We start from the raw sequence: 23,192 nt of genomic DNA, 5'->3' as shown, positions 1-23,192 counted from the left end.
AGTAAACGGTACTAAATGTGGTACAAATTGGATTTGGGTGAACGGATAGAGCTGGAATTCTGAAATTTGGAATTTAATTACTTTTGGAGTGTAAGATTAAGTTAGTCTTGGAAATTCGTACTTATGGGTACGGAAAGTACTAAATGGTACTAAATTTGGTACAATTTAAATTTAGGTGGACGGATAGAGCTGGAATCCTGTAATTTGAAATTAAAATTACTTATGGAGTGTAGGATTGAGGTACCTTCGGAAATTCGTACTTATGGGTACGGAAAGTACTAAATAGTACTAAGTTTGGTACATTTTGGATTTGGGTGAACAGATAGAACTGGAATCCTGAAATTTATAATTAAGATTACTTATGGAGTGTAGGATTGAGGTAGTTTTGGAAATTCGTACTTATGGGTACGGAAAGTACTAAATGGTACTAAATTTGGTACAATATATATTTGGGTGAACGGATACAGCTGGAATCCTGAAATTTCGAGTTACGGTTACTGTTGGAGTGTAGGATTGAGGAAGCTTTGGAAATTCGATAAACAAATTTTACTAATTTTGGTACATTTTGGATTTGGGTGAACAGATAGAGCTGGAATTCTGAAATTTATAATTAAGATTACTTATGGAGTGTAGAACTGAAACTGGAATCCTGAAATTCGAGTTAAGGTTACTGTTGGAGTATGGGATTGAGGAAGTTTTGGAAATGGGTACGAAAAGTACTAAATGCTACTAAATATGATACAACTTAGATATGGATGAACGGATAGAGGTGGAATCCTAAAATTCGCAATTACTGTTGGAGATACGAGTAGTATTGAAATTCGTACTTTCTTACCAAAAGTATTAATGGTATTATGAATAGAGGTGGAATTCGGAAATTTGGTATTGTAGCCGCTGTTGGTGTGTAGGGTTGAGATATGTATGCGGTTGTGGATATACGTACAATAAGTTTACGAAAATTGGGTGCCACCGTGGTGCAATGGTATGCACACCCGCCTTGCACACATAAGGTCGTGGGTTCGATTCCCCGGCCAGGCAACATCAAAACACTTTTCAGCGGTGGCAAAATACCCCTCAGTAATGTTGGCGACATTTCCTGAGTATTTCAGCCATGTAAAACTTCTCTACAAAAGTGGTGTCTTAGACACGCCGTTCGGACTCGGCGATAAACTGTAGGTCCCATATCATTGAGCTAATATGAATCGGGGTGCACTCATTGATATGAGAGAAGTCTCCCTTGTCCCTATGGGATGTTGTGGAACAATTATATTATTATTATTAAGTTTACGAAAATTACTAAGTGGCACAGAATTTGGGACAAATTGTTATTGTGCAAAGGCGTAGAGCTGAAATTGTGAAATCCGGTATTAGCATAGCAGTTGACGTTTAGAGTAAAAATAGAGAGGATGTTTTGGAAATTCGTACTAATTTATACGAAAAATACTAAACCGCGGTATATGTATAGATACGGATTTTTTGTAATGCATACAAATTCTAAAATTAGGCTGAGGGCTGGATGATTTATTGAGAAATACGAAATCTACTAAATGCTATTAAATTTGACGTTGGGTTGGAGGATGGAATTATATCATTAGTGCGTGAAAAGTACAAAATTGCAATAAAATTTGTCCCAGCAAAATAAATTGGAAGTAGTGCAATGTAGACTAGTTCTTTCACGGCATGTTTTTATGCAGTTCAAACGGAGTCGTGAAAAAGGCACTCCATTCCTCACATTTTAACCGCATTTGGATGCAATCCAAAGAATCACATCCATTTGTCACATATTAACAACATCCGGAGGCAGTTCAACGGAGTCGTGAAAAAGGCACTCCAATTCCTCACAATTTAACAGCATCCGGATGCAGTGCAAACGGAGTCGTGAAAAAGGCACTCCGTTCACTACATTTTATTAGCAGTTGTTAGAGATCCATACATGTACATAAATCAGTTTGTACATCTCTACAGGCAGCAGAATACATTTCCAAAAAGAGATAATCGTGTTAACATTTCCAAACATTTGTTAAAACAAACTAAATAACATTTAATTTGTGAACATTTTTCCGGTAACTCACGAGAAGAAAATTTCCCAATGGAGTCGAAATCTTAACTGGTGATGGGAAGACAATATCAAACCCATTTAGCAGATGGAGCAAAAGCACTTATGCTTGGATTAAATGAAGAGCGGAGGAAACACACATGTTTGCGATTGAATTCAATAGAGAATTTTCGTAATTTGTGTTAATTTAATAAAGCTATTAATATTTTTGTTTTACACAAATAATAAATGCATTTTATTTTGTTATTCAAAACACGTGCTCTGGACTGCCTCCTATTCTACCCCAAAATGCAATGCCAAAAGGTCAGTTAAAATGCAGTGTCAAAGGTTCAGTTAAAATGCAATGCTAAAGGGTCAGTTAAAATGCGGTGCAATGGAGTGCCTCTTTCCGGGGTCACTCCCTTGTAAAAATCATGAGTGAAAATGCATAATTTGATGCACTTCCAAATCACTTGTACATATCATTTAACTGCCTCTTTGGAGGCAAACTTTTCGCTGGGGTAATGGGCTGAGGAATAGAAGTGAAATTCTGATATATTATTGATTTGTCAGGTTCATTGGTAGAGGTGGTTGTACAATAAGTGTATTAGAAGTATTAAATAATACTAAATATTGAAGCAATGGTATTGGGTGAATATTGAAGCACTGGTATATGGCTGTTTAGATTGGATCAGAATATTTATTTAAATCCGCCTTTAAATGTATGAAAGGTTTCTACATGTAATACCATTGACATTGGGTGAACAAGTAGAACTAAAACTGTAACGTTTCAGCTAAGGTCCTGGATTTTAAAAATTGTACTGAATAATGTACTATTGTTTCTAGGTTAACACGAATTCGGTTTCTAAATAATGTACTGAAGGTTTTTACATCCTGTGAAAAAAAGGCCTAAAATAAAATGTCTCAAGAATTAACTGTTATATAGGGTAACATCCTCTGAATAATAGTATTCTACATTTTTATATCACAAATTCCAAAATTGGGTTAGAAAATGTGGATACAATTTTCAAAATACCCATATCGTTCTAATAAAACATGGACTGAAATTTAAAATGTAGGTTGAAGTGTAGAGGTCTTTTTTTTTGAAATTCGAACAAAACGTGTACTAGCAGTACTTGAAGGAAATTAAATATCAATTCACATCAAAATTTTCAGTATTCTCCATATTAAATACTGTTTATTTGTATATTATTCCTTTTCCGCATACGAAGTAGCGGGTATTTTGCTAGTGAAATATACATAAATAAGCATTTTGTAACAAAATGATTGATTTAAAATTTTAAATTATTAATTCTGGAATTATTAATCATTGGTCAGTATGTTTGTGTTCGACTCCTTGGCAAAACTACACTACTTTTTCACCGGTGGCAAAAACCCTCAGCGAAATGACGTCTTCCTTCATTTTATGAGTATTTAGCCATACAAATGGTGCCGGTCAGTAGTGCGATTCTTTATAAGCCAACTGCAGAAATTATCGTAACTTAAAATAATACTTGCGCTTGCAGATAAGGCAGACACCTCTTAATGAAGATATTTAATATGTATTTTGCAAATCAATTTCTTAAGATATAAATTAAAATCATCATTCATTGTTCATGTTCATGTTTTCTATACTTCAAGGCCCAAAATACATACACTCAAGTGTATGTATGTTTGCCAATCTACAAAACATTGATATGATCTATTGTTTGAAAAGGGTATTTCAATTAAAAAGGTTAACATTTTGTTTCTAATCTAAGATTTCTTTTCACCATGTTAGTCTAATAGATTCATTAAGGAAATTGCTGTTATTTGTTAAGGTTGACTTTTAAGTTATGATTTATAATATTTTCATTAAAAAGGTCATTAAGATAACATTAAAAAAAAAAAACAACAAATGTCAGATTATTTATATAAAATATGACATATTAAACATTATTTAAAGAGGGGAAAAGGGGGAAGGGTATTCCACACATTTGTTTAGCTCTTGTGTGTGGGCCGTCTTATTTCCGAGTGATTGATTTAAAAGTACTTTTTTATTTGTGTTCGGTAAACAAATGCAATATACAATTTTGAAAATATAACAAATGGAAAAATACGTCCATTTACACTTTGACAGTAGTGACAGCAATCCAATCAAGACCTACACTGTTTTATGTAATGTAAAATACAATTTTAATATTTAAGTAGGTTTTGTTTCATAAAGTTGAACAAATCTTTTTAAATAAAAATCAAATGTCTTTCGTTGGTAATGGAATCAGTTGAAAACGACTGGACCGATTTGGATAATTCTTTTTGTGAAATGTTCGCCATAAGCCGACTTAGGTTTTTATGCAAAGAAAATTTGACCACTCCCACTTTTACGCCCACTTTTTTAATTTTAAATGTTTATCTTTTCTACAAAAACTACTGAACCGATTTTTCTGAAAATTAAAATTGTCAGGGAATGTACAGGGATGGCCTCCGGTTAAAATGGGCTACAAATTTTGTTGAATTTCGGAAGTGGCAGGGTACTTCCCCTATACCCTATTTCTTTAAAAATGTTGTATTTACAATAATTTCGAATGAATTGGTTTGGAAATTGATTTAAGAGGCAATTGTGGTTGTGTCTCCGACCTTACCTATTTTTTTATGACCCAAAGACTTGGCCACGTGCACTTCTTAAAATATGTTACATCTATAAAACTATATTGAAACGATTTTGCTGAAATTTTTAAGGAATGTACAGGGATGGCTTTCGGTGAAAATTGGCTACATATTTTATTAAATTTCTGCAGGGGCGGGGTACTTCCCCTATACCCTATTTCTAAAAAAATGCTATATTTACAATAATTACGAATGTATCGGTTTGGAAATTTATTTGCGAGACAATTGTGGTAGTCTCTCCGACCTTAACCACTTTTTAGGACCCAAAAGCTTGATCATGCCCACTTTTTAAAATATGTTACATCTACAAAACTGCTGAACCGATTTTCCTGAAATTTTCAGTTAATGTACAGGGATGGCCTACGGTGAAAACAAGATGCATATTTCCTTGAATTTCGAAGGGGCGGGATAGTTCCCTTCGCCATATCTGTATGAATAAAAATCAAAAGCCATCATAATCCAACTTAGGTTTTTATAGAAAGAAAATTGTAGTACACCCACTTTTATCAATTTTAAATTTAATTTTTTTCTGCAGGGAATGTATAGGCATGGCCCCGAACATATTTTATTGAATTCCAGAGAAAGCGGGTACCTCCCCTATTCGATATTTAAAATTTACAGATTAATCTAAAATCTAGGTACTTCTTTGGACCCTAAAGACCCATTTCTTTAAAATATGTTATATGTCCAATACCACAGAATCGATTTCCATCAAATTTGCACCAAAAGCTTAATGTTTGCCGTTGTTATGCATATTTTATGAATTTCGGAGGAGGCGGGTACCTTCCCCACGCCTTTCTTTTAAACGCTATATATAAGGCAAACTTACACGAAGAAAAATATATGTTAGAGATTGCAAACAAATATATGTTTGGATCCAAACATAATTTGTTTGTGTCAAACAAAATATATGTTTGCAACATTTTGTAACATATCTCAATTTTATTTGTTTGGGTGCCAACAAATTTTTTATGTTAGAACATATTTTTATGGCTGGAGAGAAGATTTTTGTCAAAGAAAGTAACAACAGGGCTCTCGCGCTGCGGAATGCCGGTTTATAATAAAGAGCTGTGTGTATGGTGTAAGAGGAGACGCTGAAGCTTTGATAGTGTGTATGCGGTAAAACACGTGTGTTTCGTGCTTTGTTCTTGTTAACCAACGTAGCAAGCGAAGAGGTAAAGAAATAATGTTATTAATTATGTTGTTCTTTTTTCTTCAGTCGACTAAATACAATCGTTGCGTAAAGACGGAATATGAATAAATCAGTGTTTTGTCGTTTCTTAAAGAAATTGTGCTTTTTTATTTAGTAAATTAAATGTCCAATACATTTTATAATTGAATCAAAAAGGTGAATGGAAATATTTTATTGCACAAGGAAGAAATCGCACTTAATATTGGTAATTACATCAATACATTTTTCATATACATACATACGTACGTATATTTGAAATATGGATATACCTATTTATTACATTATATAATCATTTGATTCCAGATGCCGATTTCCCGCTGCTGATTTCAACTTTGAAGAAAATGTGTTTTATTTCGCAACCAAGGAGAAGCGTTCGACGATGTTTCTATATCATTTTTTTTTTCTTTTTAAAAGAGCGACTTTTATAAGGTATTTCATTCAGTTTTTTCTTTTATTAAAGTCTGTTTTGTATTTCTTTGGAATTTTTATGTACCTATGTGTCTATTGTCAGTTCTGCCATTTTTTACCTGGGGATATTTTGCTGGTAGCCTTTGGCAGAAGAGAAAGCCATTTTCGCTCTCTTTCCACTCTCACTCTCTTAAAAATTGCTTCCAGTTTTGCCACTTTTCGGGGTTAAGGAACGCTTTGCAGGTTAAAAATGGTAAAAATGGTAATCTCAGGTAAGTAAAGGAACACAGCTTATGTTAGAGATAGCCAGTGAGCGCTTGCTGAGAACAAGGGAGCATACATTTCAATGTTTTTCACATTGAAATTTACGGTCTCTTGCTCTCAGAAAGCGCCCACTAGTAGGTGTTTGTTTTTTGTGGCTTTTGGGTTTGTATTTGTTTGCACCCAAACATATATTTGTTTGCAGGACCCAAATATATGTTTTGTTTGGGACTGATTGCAAACAAATATATGTTTGCTGCAAAGTATATTTGGGACATACACTGGTATGCGAAATAATAGAGCCACTGAAGTTACAACGCATTAAACGTTTCTAAATTACTTCTGAAAAGTGTGATATGGCGCAATTAAATAAAATTCAGTCAACATTTGTCCAAATTGGGGGTTGACCTTGTATTATGCAGGGCAGAGCCTGTAAAGAGGTGTGCGAAATAATAGAGCCACTTTAAGTAAATAATAAAATCAAAGCCCGTAAGAGAAAAGATAAATAAGCAGCCCAATTATGAACGGCATCTCACCGTGAGTTTTCTCTTTCTCGCCTCCTCCCCTATTATAAACATCATATCGCCGTGAGTGCTGTTATGTTCTCACTCTTCCCTTATTATAAACAACAAGAGGGTAAGCAAAACTCACGTTCGTGAAAAAATTAGTTATTACAAATGTAAAAAAAGTGAGAAAAAGAGGCAAATTTGTGCTGAAATTTCTCACTACCGAAATCAAAGTGAGTTGAACAAAAAAATTTAAGTGTGGTCATTTATTTTAAAAAATACGAATATTTTGTATCTGTAATGATAATTAATTGTATTTTAGGTTGAAAGCAACAAAAAATAATAATTAGAAATTTTTTATGTTTTGAGGTTATTGTTGACCTTTGGACGCTTTTTTCTTTGGTTTTAATTTTGGCTTGAGGTCAACTTAAGAATTAAAATTTTTTTGTTTTTATTCTTATAAAAAGAAAGAAATATCATTGTTATTATAAATTTCTACCATATTGTTTATAGTTGCATAAAACAAATGTTCTTGTTTTTGAAAGCCAATCCCTGAGGATGACCATCAAAGATGGTTGAAATATTGGAAATGGAATAGATTCTACCTTATTGTGATAAGAGTTTCTTTATATTTTTAATCGCAATATGTTTTCGACAAAAACAAATATTAGGACATTTACCGCTAACATTTTTTCAGAGTTCTTTACAAATTCGGTCTGAATCTCTGAATTCTTTCAGAATTTGGTAAAAAATTGGGTCTAACTTCAGTTCCAAGAATGGGATGTAACTATCCACTGAAGTTAAATGACTAGGTTTGGCATCGCACCTTTAAAAGACGAAGAGTGCTATGCATGGTGCTATCAACATTTGCCCTATAAGAATTTAGACGACTGCAATATCCCGAGTATAGTTGAGCAAAAACTACTCTGGTTTGTGGTGGACTTTATTCACACTATATTTGTTTACATTAGAAACTGCGACTAAGTGAAAGCTATACAAACCTACTTGAAATGCTTGTTGAGCAAGGGGTTCTCTCCTGTATCGTTGGGCTTTCCTCTCTAGAAAGTGAAGATCATTCTTGATGGACCTAGTGTGTCGGGCCAACCTACTAGATGGTGATTGGGATGGCTCTCACGGTAACGCCCAAGCAAGTACTGTAACTAAAGCGTTCCCCGTTTTCAGGTATGGACAGATCAAAAAGGTGCATACTGCCCTCAAGCTTGAATAGAATCAAATATTTTGATGGAATATAAGTCCAGACCGTTGCCCCAAAAAGATCCAAACCATTTTGAGATCTTAATCACGTCATCGTCGATAACCCAGTGGAATGGTATCTACACCAAGCAATTTCCTGGAATAGTATTTTAAGTACCGGTTGTTATATGCCATGAACAAAAAAAAAATTGGAATTACAATTGAAATTTATTGAAATTGTATTTAATATTCATTAAATTGGTTTAAGTGTTGAAGAAAGCATTAGGAATTATACTTAGCATTCATAGAATTGGTTCTTATACTGGAGAAAATATCGGATGTTTCACGAATTGTATTTACAATTCTTGGAATTGGCTAAATGCTGAACCTCATTTGAACCAATCATTGATCTCCTGTGATGTCCTAACATCGCTGGTACAGCTTCCACTCCATTTCCTTGGTATTCCTCAGAACTTGCAATTTCTGTTATCACCCAAAATGCAACATTAAACATTTACTTATTGTAGCCATTTAATGACGTTTTTAAACTACATTTGTTCACTTTTTTACGATTTTCCAATAAATTTCACGAATTCTTCAGTGTAAATAAACAATTTTCACATATCTGTCAAAACAAAAGAACAGCTGTTACAGATGTTGCCATGTTGTTTCAATGTTGTATTTTCTTTTACCAATATTCATGTTCTTTTACAGTGGATTTTTAGTAACCGACATTTTTCTTGCTAGAAATGTTTACTAATTTGAAAATTTATTTACTTTTTATGCAAAAAATAAGAATTTAATAATCCCAAAGTTATTTGTGCCAAAAATGACGGTATGGTAACACAAATTATTATTTCAAGGGTTCACAAGTCGCGCCATTATTTTCCATTTTCCGACTTGTCAACCCTTGTTCACTTTTTGTGCTCCTCCCTGCCCAATCGTAATAGCTCGAGCAGGTGAAAGTGAACTGCAACTCACTTGTGAGTAGCTCCCTACGTGAAGATTCATAATCGCTATGAAGATAAATTTAAAATCCTCATCAGTTTGACAATGGACCGAAGAAGTGAGGTAGAAAATACCTATTTTTGAATTGTCAAGCATAAAGTCCATAAAGAGTTGTCATTGAAACTCATTACGACGGGCGGGCAGCGGGGATCAGGGTCTGCTAGATTCCAATAAAATAAAAATAAATATAAATGAGCGTCAGGGAGCTGACACTGGTAGTTAACAGTTTGGTCGGCGATCATAAGCAGAACAAGTGGTTAAATCATCTGAAGAGTTGCAACATTGGAACCTGTATAAGTGAATTGTGGACAACGGTTAAGTCACTCTCGAACCCTAGAATGGGGGAAGATAGGACCTCCGCCACATTTGTCAACGTTACACTGACTGACCCGAACATGTACTCAATTTATTTTAATTGACACTTTATCAAGCATCCCGGGAGTGACAGGGCGATGAGGAGAGTACTACGTCGCATCTCTTCCTGCCGAGGATGAACCACCACAGTTTACACTGAACGATGTTGCGAGTGCCATCAAGAACGCTAGCTAAATCATCCAAAGCGTTTGGCCCTGATAGAATCTCCATGGTAATGCTGAAACAGCTGGATGAACGGGGAGTGGAATATCTAACTAAAGTTTTCAACCTGTCGCCAGCCACACTAATTTGTTCCCGAAGTCTGCAAAATGGGCAGGGTGGTCCCGCTACTGAAGCCAGGCAAGGATGCCAGCTAAAGAGAATCGTACAGTCCGATTTCGCTTTTGGCACCTGTAGTAAAAACCCTTGATGTCTTAGTCATCCCTAGTATCGCAAGTAGCTATCCAATTGCCGATCATCAGCGTGGATTCCGTAAGCAGCACAACACGACAACAGCGCTGCACGCCATCTCCACACATATTTGTCGAGGACTCAATCAGGATAATAAGTGTGATAGAACAGTAATGGTGGCACTTGACTTATCAAAAGCATTTTATACTTTCAGGCACTCCATGCTGTTTTGAATCGTCGGATAATCAATTATATGTATGGACGCCAGTCGTACGTGGAATTCAGGAACAACAGGTCAAAGACCCATAGAGTGAAATAGGAAGTTACCCAAGGTGGACTGATATCTACGGAACTGTTTAACCTCTACCTCTCCTGTATTACGCCCCTTCCAAAAGGTATTGAGATCGTGACGTATGCGGATGATTGTACGATCTTGGCGCCAGGTACCTACCCTGACGACATATGCGAGTGACGTAACTACTATTTAACCGATCTTACCACATTTTTCCACGCGAAGAATCCGCCAGATATCCGCCACTAAATCTACTGCCACTCTGTTTACCACATGGACCTCACAATATAAAAGAAAGTCGTGGTCGATGGTAGCAGAGTTCCGACCACAAACTGCCCAAAATTCTAGGGGCCACTTTCGACATAACGTTCACGTCGTTCGCGCATACCGCAGCTATCTGCGACAAACTGAAAAGTAGGAAGAGGACCTTCTTCCTAGCCGGCAGTACTTGGGGTGCAGACAAAGAAACCTTGTCGATCACATATAACGGGACAGGTCGGTCTGTGGTAAGCTATGAGTGCCAGTTTCGTCCCCGATAAGATTCAAACTTGTCAAAATGCCGCCCTGAGAACAGAAACAGGGTGCCTCGTGTGTGTCCATCAGTGGACTATCTACATGAGGAGGCAAAGATTTTTCCAGTACAACAACACAATGAGATCCTTTCGTTGCAGTAATTGCTTGGGTGTCACCGTGAGACCCATCCAAATCACCATCTGGTGGGTAGGCCCGACACACTCGGGCACATTAAGAAGAATCTTCACGTTTAAGAGGAAGAGGTACAACGATACAGAACCACTATATCAACAGGCATATCAAGCTGGTTTAAATAGCATATACACGGACTCAGTTGCTAAGGCCATAAGCAAATATAGTGTGAATAAAGTCCTCGGAGTACATCCCCCATCTATCGCAGCTAAGGAGCGTAAGCTGCCACGATAAACCAGAGTAGTTTTGGCTCATCTACGATCGGGATATTACAGTCGCCTAAATTATTATAGGGCAAAGATCGATCGCACCGTACAAAACATCGACCCAACATGCGGCATGGACCCGCTCTACGCACTGTACCTTTTCAACCGCCCTGCAAAACCTATTCATCTAACTCCAGTGGATCTGTGGTTATATCCCATCGAAGCAGCCACTTTTCTGGAAGTAGAGATAGACCCAGGGCCAGATTGAGCAAAATAACGAACACGCAAACATATCGCTCATTTACTGAAGGAGTAACACATCTCAAAAAAAACATGTTTCGAGAAAAACGCGTTTTAAGTTGGCGATTAAAATTTGACTTCCCAATTTAAAAAGATTATTACCAAAAAAACTAAAATAACTACTTTGGCCATATTTTGTAAACAGCTAGCCATATATCAGTGCTAAATTTCTGTGCAAAATCAAGCATGTTTTAGTGCTTCATAAGCTCAAAAAAAATTTTTGTGGTGAATTATGCGAAACTCTCGGCAAATGAGCGGTAACTCTGCGATACAATAATAAACACTGTTACAACAACATCTATCGCAGCCGAGGACAGTCAGCTGCCAAGGAAAACCAGAGTAGTTTTAGCTCAACTACGGTGGGGATATTGCAGTCGCCTAAATTCTTATAGGGGAAAGATCGATCGCGCCGTGCAAATCATCTGCCCAGCATGCGGCATGGGCCCGCACGACAGACTACACTTTTTCAATTGCCCTGTCAACCTACTCATCTACTAACTCTGTGGTTACATCCCATCGAAGCAGCCACTTTTCTGGAACTGGATATAGACCCAGAGCCACTGTTACAACAACAACAAAATGATGTAGCAGTCTCAATTTCTATAGAGAAATGATTGACGACACCGTGTAAAATATCTGACCGTATGCCCTGCCGTAGCGCATTCAACTAAAAACTTTCTGAAAGAAAGGCTGCTTCTATAGACCCCGTCCTGAAAGAAAATGATGCTTCAATAGACGTTTTTTAAAAGGGTACTTCTATAGACCCCTCCCTGAAAGAAAGGGTGCTTATATAGACCCCTTCCTGACAGAAATGGTGCTTCTATAGACCCCTTCCTGAAAGAAAGCGTGCTTAAATAGGCCTCTTCTTGAAAGATAATTGCGCTTCTACAGACCCTTTGTGAAAGAAAGGTTGCATCTATAGATCCTTTCTGAAAGAAAGGTTGCTTCTATAGACCCGTGCCTGAAAGAAAGGGTACTTTTATAATAACGCAATGTTTGAAAAAAACTATGGTAATGTACTTTTATAGGCCACTTCTTGAAAGAGAGGGTGCTTATATAGGCCCACTCCTGACAGAAATGGTGCTTGTATAGACCCCTTTCTGAATGATAAGGGCGCTTCTATAGACCCCTTCCTGAAAGAAAGGGTGCTTATATAGGCCACTTCCTGAATGAAAGGGTGCTTCTGTAGACCCTTTCTGAAAGAAAGAGTGCTTCTATAGGCCCCTTCCTGAAAGAAAGGGTGCTTCTATAGACACTTTCTGAAAGAAAGGTTGCTTCTATAGACACCTTCCTGAAAGATAAGGGCGCTAAAAAGGCCCCTTCCTGAAAGGGGTGCTTCTATAGATTCCTTCCTGAAAGGTAAGGGTGCTTCTATAGACCCTCTCCTGAAAGAAAGGGTGCTTATATAGGCCCCTTCCTGACAGAAATGGTGCTTCTATAGACCCCTTCCTGAATGATAAGGGTGCTTCTATAGACCCTCTCTGAAAGAAAGGGTACTTCTATAGACCCCTTCCTGAATGATAAGGGTGCTTCTATAGACCCTTTCTGAAAGAAAGGGTACTTCTATAGACCCTTTCTGAAAGAAAGTTTACTTCTATAAATCCCTTCCTGAAAGGTAAGGGTGCTTCTATAGACCCTCTCCTGAATGAAAGAGTGCTTCTATAGGCCCCTTTCTGAAAGAAATGCTGCTTTCATAGACCCCTTCCTGAATGATAAGGGTGCTTCTATAGGCCCCTTCCTGAAAGAAAGGGTGCTTCTATAGACCCTTTCTTAAAGAATGGGTACTTATATAAACCTCTTCCTGAAAGAAAGCTGCTCATATAGGTCCATTCCTGATAGAAATGGACTATAGACCCGTTCCTGTTCGAAAAAACTATGGTAAGGGTGAACTAACAGTGAGAAACTTTTTTAAACAAAAAAAAAAAAACTTATCACTTCTACTCGTAAGAATTTCCTCTTTAAACCAAATTATCTACTTAAGTTGTCAGGTATTGTATAACATGATGTACATACGAGTACGTACTAATTTTCAACATCAAAATTGAGTCATTAAAGGAACTGTTATTTTTAATGGCACTTCACAAAATGTCAAGCAACTTCTACTATATTATAGCGTCATGTTATATTAAACCGGAACCGCTTTTTTGCTATAATTATGTGTTTTTTATTCATTTGAACAGAGTCCGGTTTTAAGCTATTCCTGCTTATCAATTTGTCTTAATCTGAAGCACATTTTGGTGATTCAATATTTTTGATTTAATAAGAAATGCTACTGTATTTTTTAATTTAAAATTTCTTCATAAATTAATTTTAAACATTTTTCAGACATTAATATAATTTTCGAAAATGACATTTTAATTCATGAGATTATTATTATATGCTATTTATTATTCATATTTTTATGGAAATAATTCTCAATCACTTTATTCTTATATACATTTTTTTAAACTAAAATAGAAGAAATTTTTTTTTAAAAATTAATTATTGGCCTTTAATAATAATAAATTATTTCATACGACATATCCTTGTTAAAATAATGGGTAAGCAGGTTGATTTGTAAGTAGTTATGATTACCAAAATGTGCTCCATTATTTGGTAATGGATTTTTTTCTGGACATTCATCTATTTTGTGCTGCATAATATAACAATTTTGTCGCCTGCATTCCAAAACTAGCAGCACAAAGTGTACAAAGTGTGCCATTGTTGTCATTCACCTACTACTGAGCGGGCGTTCGTCTCTCACGACGACAACAATTGTACAAAAGCATCGAATACCCTCCCCCTACTCTCAGCAAAACAATTCAACAATTATGTTCTTTATTTAAATATGCACATTTTTTAAATTAATTAAATTGAAAAAAATATGCACCCCAGAGTTTTGTTGTAGACTCCGTTCTTTGTGTTCTTAGTTTTGTTGTTTTCTGCATTCATTGCAGAATTTATTTAATTCATAATTTCCTACACACAATATTTTATTTTTATAAAATATTTTGTTGCCTCCATAGAAGGGAGAATGTAGCATCTGGTGGTATTTTGGGGTAGAGTGTAGGTTTATTATAATTTTTTGCAATTAGAAGATTATTTTTTATTTTTGCTTCGGTTTAGGAATTCATGTAAATAAGTAGGTTTGCCAGCAATAAAGAAACATATCACCAAATAATGGTTTCGTAATTTTTTATACGTAATTACTTACAAACCGGCATTAGGACGGACGGTGACTTTTCGACTTTTATTCTCAAAAATGATTGCCTGTTGCACGAATGAAAAGTACATTTCCCTATTAAAGGCTAACGTTTATTTCATGAATTGTTGCATTCCGTCCTCGGTAACGACCAGCAGTGCGATTCTCTAACTCATTTTTTGAGTTACCGACAAAAATCGGTAACATTAAAACGCAAAATTATGAATGAAAATCTCAAATAGAAGTTGACAACACTGTTGCTTTACGACTACTTTTTATTAGTCACTAACTTTCCGAATAATGTCGTTAACTACCGAAATTATAAGCAATTAAATTTTACCGCTTCTTGTCGGTAACTCTAAAAATGAATTAGAAAATCGCACTACTGAGGGGTATAGTACTGGCTGAGTAGATTCATAGCTCTACGTATTGTTCGGTCAATGAGAACGCCCCTACCAGAATTAGCGGAGAGTGTCACGTTTGCCAGACATAACCATTGTGTCACCTGGTCTGACAATAGACGCCACCTGGCAACCTCTCGTTTCTATTGAGTCTGACTATCTCCCATAATAATCTAAATCAGCAGACCGCTAAATTTTATTATCTCGGAACACCACACTTTCATCAGTCATGGAAAAGCTAATTTTCTTAGTTACAAAGAGTTCACTAATCACCGCTTCATAGATCTTCCCAAGCCATTCGATGTTCGGGTAGCAGAAAGGACGTTCTGAGACATCATCACTGCTGCAGCCGCTCGCCATATACAGTGCTGCTCAAAACATTTGCAACTCAGATGCCTATATCACATTCAGTCTATTTTTAGGGACATTTTGAGTATTGGAATATGTTTGTTTTTGTTATTTGATTTTTTTTATTGACCATATTTTCAAGATTTAAAAAGCATTATCCATTTATGAACACTTATGCTTAAAAAATGTGTAAAATATCGGAGGACCACATGTTTTAGCCTGCTCAAAACATTTGCAACTCCGTGGTACGAATATCAATTAGTTAATTTTTGACGAGTTTTTTGTATTGATTGGCATCAAATTGATTTTAATCAGAAAAAGGGAGCAAAAAGCTTTCATGAGGAGTACTTTTATCCCACATATGTTTACTTTTGATAGACAAGTATGCCGAAAACAAGACATGTCCAATTTTTTAAGAAAAACTTAAATTACGACCAGAAACGCTTTGCTAAAATGGTAATTTTTGAAAATTGTGGATCCAACGAGGTCCAGAACTAAACATAGGAACATCACAATATCTAAAACAGAGCTGGATACCGCGTAAAAAGAACTAAAATCGCAATAAGATGGGAAGGAGATGCAAGGACAATAACATCTCCTGCAGGGGATGATCAACAAATTATACGAATTATTAAGCAGATCTCTCAGAAGTCATCAACAGATGTTAAAAAAAAATCTATACAAAAACCTCCGATACATACCAAAGACACCGGTATACCAAAATAGGCAAATTTTGGGAAAACAGTAATTTCCTGGAAAAATGGAATTTTTCATAGAAATTATTCAAAAAATGTGTGGTTATATTTTTGGAGTAGTGAAATCGAGTACTTCTCGATATAAATCAATATTTAAGTTATATGACTTGAAAAAATTTGATTGATCACCAGAACTAAAGATAATAGAATTTGTCCCCTTATACGAAAAAGTTGACCCAAAATGTAGAAGGTGTTTTATGTTGCCCTGGAGGTATTTTTATGGACAGAAATGGTGCAGGATACATGAGGTCGAGATATTTATCAGATCCAAGAACTAACCGGACAGGTAGCATGTCAAAATCTCACCATGTACACTCCAGAATTGTCGTATAACAGAATGTTTTGACATAATACCGCTTCTAAACGTATATATAACCACGTAAAAATAGTATTTTTGCAAATATGCTTAAGTTCTTATCGGACGCAATCAGCTATAGTACTCTAAATTCATATAGGAGGTTCCGGGACTCTAATCTGGACTTTAGACTATTAAATATCGAATAAAACCTTGGTATTTAACAATTATCCTTAGAGCACAGGATTACAAAGGATATATTAACTTATTTAGTTAACTGGTTTCCTTTACGATGTCTCCAGATAATAAATAAAATGTTTAATTCACAATATATTATCAAAACAAAAATATTTTCTTCAGATTTTGAATAAAATTTTCTCTGTTGCAAATGTTTTGAACAGAACCAAAAGTGAGTTCGAGCTTTGTTTTTTATATTTTTTGTAAAATAAAAGAAATTTTTGCAAATTAATTTTTAAATCTTTAAAAAGGATTCAATAAACAATCAATCTACAAAAATATTGGCATTTCAAATCCACAAACTACCTCAGAACTATATAAAATATGAACTAGTCATTCCAGTTGCAAATACATATCTACTACATACCTACTGGTCGAATGCCCGAAGTGAGACCAAACTTCACAGCAGAGGCGACGGAATTAGCAAATGAGCGTGATGAACTTCGTCACACACTGGAAGTAATATTACGATATGCAAAGTGAGGACCAACGCCGTATTCGGTTCGAGAATTGTCGTGCGCACCAGCCACTACACATGCTGGCCTAGTGTTTTTTTTTAAGAATTCGTGCCATTTTCTCAAGTATGGACTTGCCACTCAAAAAACATGAAAAAGAGGCTTTGAGCGCAACATGTTGCAAGAAAAATAAAAACGATTCTAGAGGAGGTCCTAAACTGCACTCTTCCGAAATTTTGTGTGGAAGGTATCCGAAGGAGTTGACTTATATATAGTCCATATTTTAACCGAATCTATGTCTCGTAGAAATATTCCGATGTCCAAAGTTTTCATGCCCGAAGGTACCCCCCAAAGGCGGAGGTACCCCCCAAAGGTGTGGACCGATAAAGTCCATGTTAGAACTAGATTTAACTTTGGGCAAAATATTACAATTGCTAAATTTTGGATCGTATCGGTTTATACGTTCGACAGTTACCGCTCCCTGCATCCACACCACATGGTGCCATAGCGGATTTTTACAGCTTTCGGGCAAAATATTACGAAGGGCAAATTTTGGACCAAATCGGTTCATCCGTTCGAGAGTTATCATGCACACCAGCCAGACAGACGGACGGACAATCCTAAATCGACTCCAAATTGTCTGAAACGGATTTCGTCCAAACATTGGGGTCTAAAACCATTATTTCGATGAAAGTGTATATGGGGAATGTTGCCAGTTCTTAAATCGAGATTAAACAAAAAAAGACACGTTATTTTTACATAACATAACTATAGCCACAGTTTCCACGCAAATTAACTTTTGAGACCAATATTTGTTGCCAAGTCTAAAAACATTTAATTTTATCCTAAAGTATTTACTTTGTATAATATACAACCACAATTCGCAAGTTATAAACGGGTAAACCTTGGCTTCAACTATGTTAAATTTTCAAAAATATTGCCGATTTACCCTCGTTAGCATAAATGCTGAGGGTATAAAAAATTGAGCTGCATAGCCTGCACTCCGATTCATATTAGCTCAATGATATGGGACCTACTGTTTATTGCCGAGTCCGAACGGCGTGTCCTAAGACACCACTTTATAAAGAAGTTTTACAAGGCTGAAATACTCAGGTAATGACGCCAACATCACTGATGGGTATTTTGCCACCGTTGAAAATTTGATGTTGCCTGGCCTGGGAATCGAACCCACGACCTTTAGCGTGCAAGGCGGGTGTGCATACCATTGCACCATGGTGGCAAAAAGTTCTAGTCCATTAAATTTGGAATTTCATAAAATTTAGTGCCTGAGGAAAAATAAAATAGCTCATGTTGGTAATTTACTAAAACTTTTTTAAAGGCAACAATCCTATATACTTTACAAGAAAACAATGAATAGAGGTATCTGTTATAGTTTCCGAGAAATAGCTAATTCTTTTTCCAGATATTTGCAAAAATTACGTATTTCCCAAAAAATGGGGAAAATGTTTTGAACTATTTTCTTGGTTTCCTTAGTTTCAATATGTTTACTATCGAATCCCATATAGAAATTAAAACAAACAAAATTTTGAATTTCTGCCAGGAAAATCGATTACTGAACCATTGTGCGTCGTAAGAACCAGGAGTTGTAAAACGTATCGAGTTACACGATTCCGTTGTGCTCGGTCATGTAAATAAGATGGATAAAGATGCAACCACCAGAAAGGCATATGAATCCGAACCATTTGAGGGCATACGTCCTAAGGGAAGACCAAAACTTCGATGGAAAGACCAAATTGAAGCTAATATCACAAAACATGCTGGATGTCATTTTTGGTGATAACTGGAGAAGTAAAGTAGAAGATCTGCGAGTTTGGAAGTCTATCCTTAGTTCGGCCTATGAAACATAACATTCTGTTTAGCCATCTAGCTATGTAAGTCAACAGCCCTACACACGATACCCAATTTTTTGTCCTTCGTGCTCCTGCATAGAGGAAAAATTGAAACATGCCTGAGGCATGCATGACGCGTTCATTCCAATTTTTTGTATACAATTCCACTTTAATGCAAACATCAAATACCAAGTTTTTCAAATCTGGCAAAGACAAATGCGCCATAGTGATTTTTCATCCACCCAGAAAAGACTGAGGCATGATCAGACAAAGTATTTTATAGAAAATCACAGCCTACTTTTAGGCAACTGCCAGATTATTGTTGGAAAATTCAACCAATGCAAATTTTTAATGAAATAAATTGTAAAAAATTCACAATTAATAGATTTCTGCAGGTTCTGTGACAGAGCAAATATTTTGAATGGTTAACGTATTTAAACAATGTATACGAATCACGCATGATACGATAGTGCCAATTTTTTATTCAAATACTGTCTGTCCATCAATGAAGACAAATGGACCACAGTAATTTGTCATCAACTTAGAAAAGACTGAGGCATTGATCATCATCACCGTGGTGCAATGGCATGCACACCCGCCTTGCACGCAGAAGGTCGTGGGTTCGATTCCCCGGCCAGGCAACATCAAACATTTTCAACGGTGGCAAAATACCCCTCCGTAATGTTGGCGACATTTCCTGAGTATTTCAGCCATATAAAACTTCTCTATAAAGCGGTGTCGTAAGACACGCCGTTCGGACTCGGCGATAAACAGTAGGTCCCATATCATTGAGCTAATATGAATCGGGGTGAACTCATTGATATGAAAGAAGTCCCCCCTGTCCCGCCTCGGAAGTTTGTGGAACAATTATATATTATATTGATCATCATCAGGCCAGGAATATGATCTGGCAAAGTATTTTAAACAACAAACGTTTTAAAACAACGCAGCCTACTTTAAGGCAACTGCCAGATGATTGTTGAAAATTCAACAAATACAAACAATGTGTTCCCGTACACAGAAACTTTTCAAATTTATAAAGGAACAATTATTAAAATATCATAAATATTAGATTCTTGCAGGTTCTGGAACAGAGCACATATTTTGAATTGTTTAAATATTTAACAATTTTTAATATTAAATACACTGCAGGGCAAGCTTAAAAACCATGTTAGTTACGAATATTTTTGAAAAATATTTCAAATTAACTTTAGTATTTTATGAGTACAGTGCACTCGGAAGGCAAACACGTTCTATTTTAGGGTTTTTCTTTAGCAAAGATGACATAATACGGTCAGTAGCAACAATTAACTTGTATTTTTTATAACAAAACGATGAGTTAATAAATATTTCTCTGTACGTGATATTCGCTTCAATTCCACATATTACTTGCATAAAATTAATTTACCTTTTTATGATGTTGTTTTTTTGGTGTTAATTACAAAAATTAAATGTTTTTTGAAGTTTCTTTTGATATTTTCGGTGGAGATATAAAAAACGTTTATGTTATTTTTTTTATTATCGATAGTTATCAGTTAATAATAAGTAGTTTCATTTAAGCGATTATTTTTTATTTTTTAGTGTTATTATTTGGTTTTCAAATAATTTTAGTTGCACTAATTATCACATTTATTGTTATTTTTTACAATATAAAACTAGAGTTTAATGTTTTTTATCACAGAAGACTGATTTTGAAAAAGTAGAAAAAAATTGAAGAGATTTAGTGGTTGGTCTCAACTCCAAGACGTTTTGTAAAGGACTAATAGTTCAAAAAATGGAGCACGGTTATTTATGGCAAGAAAATACTAGAATATTTTTTAAAATGTGTACAGCTCAGGCCCCAAGGCAAAAAGCTCCAAAACGAGTAGTTTGAAAACGAGACAGATAGATAGACGACTGACAATTGTCTTTCCCCAATTATTTTCGAAAAAAGGGGTTTGACCAAACGGAAATGATTGACCAATCACAGGATGTGTGAAAAAAAGAACTTTATGGCCACAATATTTTGTGGCCATAGTAACTCCCCAGGTCCCAAAATAGAGCCCCCGTTAATATTTATGTGGGTGGTGGCGTTAATAGAAATGACCACAAATACCCTTAGTTTTCGATCGGAAATAGCCTTTTAGCTAGCCGAGTTTGCTGCCAGATAAGACAATTACATTTGGAGTGGTACGGGGAAGGGGGTCTCCAGACCCCCACCCACCTACCGCAGTACTTGCATAATGCACATGAGAATTATTAAATCGCGTGGCATTTGGGGGTTAGACACACAAAACACGAAAGGACAGACGGACGACATTAACACCAATGGCAATCCAACACATAAATTGATCATTAAATATTCTATATTCGAAGAAGATATGGGTGGCAGGCAGCAGGAACATGCGGACTTAAAAAAATGAAATAGATAGAAACTACAGGACAATTACATTGTCCCCTTTTGCCACTTCTTGCCAGCAAATAATATCAAATTAGGGGAAATAAAATGGACACGAGGTTATTGGGTAGCCATGGCAACCAAAAAAGGGCTATAATTACCCACGGACTGTACAACTTGCAACGTCCATGAAAAATGCCTTAACTACACATCATCATCGTGGTTGTCGAAAAAATAGGCCTTTAAATGGGGGGCGTTCATTTTAATGAAATTCAAGGGAACTCCCCAAAGCTAAATGGAACAACCAACAAAGAAATGGGAGTTATAAAAAGGGGGAGCAGCGTGGTTGCTGTATACAAAAACACATTTGATAAAATTACATTTAATATTGACAAGAAAATTTGTGTATTCACAACATTTTCTTTGTTAATTTTCGTTGTTTTTTTCTACAAGAAGGAAATTACTTATCAGCCAAAAGGGAGCTACTTATTATTTATCGGCTGAATCTGCTCACAGACGACAAATGGCCCAAAAGTACTATGGAATTGTTTATTAATTGTCAAGCACTGTCAACTGATTTGTCGTCCAAGATAAATGTTAATTTTGAGAAAATTTGTCAATGTAACAACTTCCCTAATTAAAACTCCTTAACAAATGTATAAGGGTATGTATAAGTGATGTCCAATTTTGAGCTTGATTGGAAAAGTCAGATATTATGTATAAAGTTGTATCTATTTATCTTTCTATTATAGCAATAGATACAACTTTACTTCTAACAGAATTTTTCGCTTCTATTTGAACTAGAGGGCGCGGTTATAAAAATTTGTTTGTGATACATGTTCGTGATATGAGTCCGAAGTTTGCATAACACGATCGTACAAAATTTTTGTGTTCAAACTAGTACTAGGTCAAGGGTTGTGTTTTGTGTCGTTTGGGGTTCTTTAGTTTCATCGTCGCGCGCGTTAGTGCTTAAAGGCAAAACTGTAACACGCTCAAAACCCGCGTGACACGATCATGACAAACTTTTTTATTCAAAAAAAGGAAATTTTTGTATTAAAAACAAATGAAAAGGAAAATATTCAATTTTTTACTCAACACAAAAATCGAAATATTTGACCCTATGATGACTTGTTTGACATCGTGCTCATGAAATAAGCCCTAGCCCACATAACACGATCGTACCACATTTTTTGCTCATTAGTTTCACAGTTGTGCGTGCTTAAAGGCAAACCTGAAACACGCACGAAGCCCGCGTGGCACTTTTGTGCCAAATTCTTTTATTCAAAAACTGAAATTTTGGTATTAAAAATACATAAAAGGGAAATATTTATTTTTTACTCAACACAAAAATCGAAATATTTGACTTTATGGCGACTTGTTTGATATCGTGCTCATGAAATAAGCCCTAGCCCGATTAACACGATCGTACAAAATTTTGGTGATCAAACGAGGGCTGCACGATCAGTGTTCTGTTTTGTGTTATTTTGGGTTCATTAGTTTCATCGTCGCGCGTGCTCATGCTTAAAGGCAAAAATGTAAAACGCACGAAAACCGCGTGACATGATCGCGTCAACCTTTTTATTCAAAAACTAAAATTGTGGAATTCAAAAAAGTAAAATGGAAACTATTCAATTTTTTACTCAACACAAAAATCGAAATATTTGACCTTATGCTGACATGTGTGACATCGTGCTCATGAAATAAACCCTAGCCCGCATAACACGATCGTAAAAAATGTTTGTGTTCAAAGTATTACGGTACGGTCAGTGTTGTGT

The 23,192-nt window shown here is 35.8% G+C and overlaps 1 protein-coding gene across 4 annotated transcripts in view; it reads right to left on the bottom strand.

Annotated features, from left to right (window-relative positions):
• The window catches only part of HnRNP-K (Heterogeneous nuclear ribonucleoprotein K), a 190,070-nt gene that overhangs the window by 93,837 nt on the left and 73,041 nt on the right, over positions 1-23,192 (bottom strand). Inside the window, exon 1 of one of the 4 annotated variants that reach the window (XM_073991387.1) lies at positions 20,449-21,129. The exons of 2 other annotated variants lie outside the window; for them this stretch is intronic. The gene's annotated coding sequence lies outside the window, so the exon portion shown is untranslated. Of the gene's footprint in view, positions 1-20,448; positions 21,130-23,192 lie in introns of those variants that run through there. One more of the 4 variants, XM_073991384.1, reaches the window with a different exon arrangement.

This window comes from Musca autumnalis, unplaced genomic scaffold (assembly GCF_047663935.1).
Source record: "Musca autumnalis isolate F117 unplaced genomic scaffold, ASM4766393v1 scaffold_5, whole genome shotgun sequence".
In the NCBI taxonomy this organism is placed as follows: domain Eukaryota; kingdom Metazoa; phylum Arthropoda; class Insecta; order Diptera; family Muscidae; genus Musca; species Musca autumnalis.
This window is presented reverse-complemented; position numbering and strand designations above follow the sequence as displayed.